The 4,594-nt window shown below is 41.3% G+C and overlaps 1 non-coding gene across 1 annotated transcript; it reads left to right on the forward strand.

The window, feature by feature from the left end:
- The first annotated feature begins 343 nt into the window (after positions 1-343).
- Positions 344-418, forward strand: Trnat-ugu. The gene has a single exon. It is a non-coding gene; the product is annotated as a tRNA-Thr (tRNA).
- The last annotated feature ends 4,176 nt before the right edge of the window (positions 419-4,594 follow it).

The following is a 4,594-nucleotide window of genomic DNA, read 5'->3' on the forward strand; positions in this document are numbered from 1 at the left end:
ACGGAAACTTGGCGCACGCACTCAGGTGACCTCAAATAATACATACGTAAGGTTTCGCATTCATAGCATTGTTTTCGGCTGAAAAAAATGCGGTGCATTACTCTCTCGGCAACCCTCGTAATCTTCATACAGATAAGGCTAACTGGCCATTGACCTTCATCTTCTGTGTTGGATGCACACGCATTGCCCGAACTCTTACGGGACCCGGTAGGATTGTGTGCCGCGAGTATTGAGTGTAATGGGCAGGGGCACTACGAATGTAGTGTGTGGACATTAAGTTGGGAATGTGGATCTAACGGGGAACGTGTAAGGGATAAATACCTGCAGTCTCACTATCCTCTCTGCCCTCGGTGGCTCAGATGGATAGAGCGTCTGCCATGTAAGCAGGAGATCCCGGGCTCGAGTCCCGGTCGGGGCACACATTTTCAACTGGCCCCGTTCATGCATATCAACATTTGTCGACAGTTTAGGGTCTTGATTTAATTATCATTTCATTCTTGTAATTTTCAGGCACGATATCATACCAACTGCTTACCCAGGACGACATAGACTGGAAGGATTCATGTCTTTCCTCTTCGGATGGGGATTTGATTTTTAGTGAAGTTCAGTGGCCGGAGGAATAAAAATTCTCATCAGGTGAATACAGGGCTATAAATACAAAGCCAAATAGGGGTAATGCAGAAGTAGGTTTAATAATGAATAAAAAAATAGGAGCGCGGATGAGCTACTACGAACAGCACAGTAAATGCATTATTGTAGCCACGATAGACACGAAGCCAACAGTAGCACAAGTTTATGTGACAACTAGCCCCGCAGATGACAAAGAGATACAAGAAATGTATGATGAGATAACAGAAATTATTCAGATAGTGAAGGGAGATGAAGATTTAATAGCATGGGGGACTGGTATTCGATAGCAGGAAAAAGAAGAGGAGGAAAAGTAGTAGGTGAATATGGATTGGGTGTAAGGGATGAAAAAGGAAGCCGCGTGGTAGGATTCTGTACATAGCATAGCTTAATCATAGCAGCAATTGTTTATGAATCATGAAAGAAGGCTGTATATGTCGAAGAGGCTTGGAGACACTGTAAGGTTTCAGATGGATTACATAATGGTAAGACAGAGATTTAGGAGCCAGGATTAAAATTGTAAGACATATCCAGGGACAGATGAGGAATCTGTTCACAATCTATTGGTCACGAACTGCGGATTAAAACTGAAGAAACTGCAAAAAGGTGGGAATTTAAGGACGGGAACTGGATGAACTGAAAGAACCAGAGGTTGTGAATAAATTCAGAGAGAGCGTTAGAGAACGATTGACAAAAACAGGGGAAACAAATACAGTAGGATAAGAAATAGTGAAAGCAGCAGAGGATCAAGTAGGTAAAAAGGAGAGGGCTAGTAGAAATCCTGAGGTAAAGGAAGAGATATTGAATTTAATTGATGAAAGAAGAAAATGTAAAAACGCAGTAAATGAAGCAGGCAAAAAGGAATACAAACGTCTCAAAAAGGAGATTGACAGAAAGTGCAAAATGGCTAAGCAGGAATGGCTACAGGACAAATGTAGGGATTAATAAGCATATATCACTATGGGTATCATAGTGGGACATAACAGGAAATTTAAAGAGATCTTTGGAGAAAACAGAACAACTTGTATGAATATCAAGAGCTCAGAAGGAAAACCAGTTCTAAGCAAAGAAGGGAAAGCAGAAAGGTGGAAGGAGTCTATAATGGGTCTATATACAAGTGAAGTGGAAGGAAGACAAGGATTTCTGGTCAGATGAGTATCGGGTAATATCAACAGCAACAGAAAATGGTATAACAGGTGTAGGATTCGTTATGAATAGGAAGGTAGGGCAGAGGGTGTGTTACTGTGAACAGTTCAGTGACCGGGTTGTTCTAATCAGAATCGACAGCAGACCAACACCGACAACGATAGTTCAGGTATACATGCCGACGTCGCAAGCTGAAGACGAACAGATAGAGAAAGTGTATGAGGATATTGAAAGGGTAATGCAGTATGTAAAGGGGGACGAAAATCTAATAGTCATGGGCGACTGGAATGCAGTTGTAGGGGAAGGAGTAGAAGAAAAGGTTACAGGAGAATATGGGCTTGGAACAAGGAATGAAAGAGGAGAAAGACTAATTGAGTTCTGTAACAAGTTTCAGCTAGTAATAGCGAATACCCTGTTCAAGAATCACAGGAGGAGGAGGTATACTTGGAAAAGGCCGGAAGATACGGGAAGATTTCAATTAGATTACATCATGGTCAGACAGAGATTCCAAAATCTGGATTGTAAGGCGTACCCAGGAGCAGATATAGACTCAGATCACAATTTAGTAGTGATGAAGAGTAGGCTGAAGTTCAAGACATTAGTCAGGAAGAATCAATACGCAAAGAAGTGGGATACGGAACTACTAAGGAATGACGAGATACGTTTGACGTTCTCTAACGCTATAGATACAGCAATAAGGAATAGCGCAGTAGGCAGTACAGTTGAAGAGGAATGGACATCTCTAAAAAGGGCCATCACAGAAGTTGGGAAGGAAAACATGCGTACAAAGAAGGAAGCTGCGAAGATACCATGGGTAACAGAAGAAATACTTCAGTTGATTGATGAAAGGTGAAAGTACAAACATGTTCCGGGAAAATCAGGAATACAGAAATACAAGTCGCTGAGGAATGAAATAAATAGGAAGTGCAGGGAAGCTAAGACGAAATGGCTGCAGGAAGAATGTGAAGACATCGAAAACGATATGATTGTCGGAAGGACAGACTCAGCATACAGGAATGTCAAAACAACCTTTGGTGACATTAAAAGCAACGGTGGTAACATTAAGATTGCAACGGGAATTCCACAGTTAAATGCAGAGGAGAGAGCAGATAGGTGGAAAGAATACATTGAAAGCCTCTATGAGGGTGAAGATTTGTCTGATGTGATAGAAGAAGAAACAGGAGTCGATTTAGAAGAGATAGGGGATCCAGTATTAGAATCGGAATTTAAAAGAGCTTTGGAGGACTTACGGTCAAGTAATGCAGAAGGGATAGATAACATTCCATCAGAATTTCTAAAATCATTGGGGGAAGTGGCAACAAAACGACTATTCACGTTGGTGTGTAGAATATATGAGTCTGGCGACATACCATCTGACTTTCGGAAAAGCATCATCCACACAATTCCGAAGACGGCAAGAACTGACAAGTGCGAGAATTATCGCACAATCAGCTTAACAGCTCATGCATCGAAGCTGCTTACAAGAATAATATACAGAAGAATGGAAAAGAAAATTGAGAATGCGCTAGGTGAAGATCAGTTTGGCTTTAGGAAAAGCAAAGGGACGAGAGAGGCAATTCTGACGTTACGGCTAATAATGGAAGCAAGGCTAAAGAAAAATCAAGACACTTTCATAGGATTTGTCGACCTGGAAAAGGCGTTAGACAGTATAAAATGGTGCAAGCTGTTCGAGATTCTGAAAAAAGTAGGGGTAAGCTATAGGGAGAGACGGGTCATATACAATATGTACAACAACCAAGAGGGATTAATAAGAGTGGATGATCAAGAACGAAGTGCTCGTATTAAGAAGGGTGTAAGACAAGGCTGTAGCCTTTCGCCCCTACTCTTCAATCTATACATCGAGGAAGCAATGATGGATATAAAAGAAAGGTTCAGAAGTGGAATTTAAATACAAGGTGAAAGGATATCAATGATACGATTCGCTGATGACATTGCTATCCTGAGTGAAAGTGAAGAAGAATTAAATGATCTGATGAACGGAATGAACAGTCTAATGAGTACACAGTATGGTTTGAGAGTAAATCGGAGAAAGACGAAGGTAATGAGAAGTAGTAGAAATGAGAACAGCGAGAAACTTATCATCAGGATTGATGGTCACGAAGTCAATGAAGTTAAGGAAATCTGCTACCTAGGCAGTAAAATAACCAATGACGGACGGAGCAAGGAGGACATCAAAAGCAGACTCGCTATGGCAAAGAAGGCATTTCTGGCCAAGAGAAGTCTACTAATATCAAATACCGGCCTTATTTTGAGGAAGAAATTTCTGAGGATGTACGTCTGGAGTACAGCATTGTATGGTAGTGAAACATGGACTGTGGGAAAACCGGAACAGAAGAGAATCGAAGCATTTGAGATGTGGTGCTATAGACGAATGTTGAAAATTAGGTGGACTGATAAGGTAAGGAATGAGGAGGTTCTACGCAGAATCGGAGAGGAAAGGAATATGTGGAAAACACTGATCAGGAGAAGGGACAGGATGATAGGACATCTGCTAAGACATGACGGAATAACTTCCATGGTACTAGAGGGAGCTGTAGAGGGCAAAAACTGTAGAGGAAGACAGAGATTGGAATACGTCAAACAAATAATTGAGGACGTAGGTTGCAAGTGCTACTCTGAGATGAAGAGGTTAGCACAGGAAAGGAATTCGTGGCGGGCCGCATCAAACCAGTCAGTAGACTGATGACCAAAAAAAAAAAAAAAATACAAGGGCGAATTTATAGAGGAAAATATTATGTAAATGGAAGAGGACGTAGATGAAGATGAAATGGGAGATATGATATTGTGTGAAGAATTTGAC

This window comes from Schistocerca americana, chromosome 8, assembly GCF_021461395.2.
Source record: "Schistocerca americana isolate TAMUIC-IGC-003095 chromosome 8, iqSchAmer2.1, whole genome shotgun sequence".
NCBI classification, from domain to species: Eukaryota; Metazoa; Arthropoda; class Insecta; order Orthoptera; family Acrididae; genus Schistocerca; species Schistocerca americana.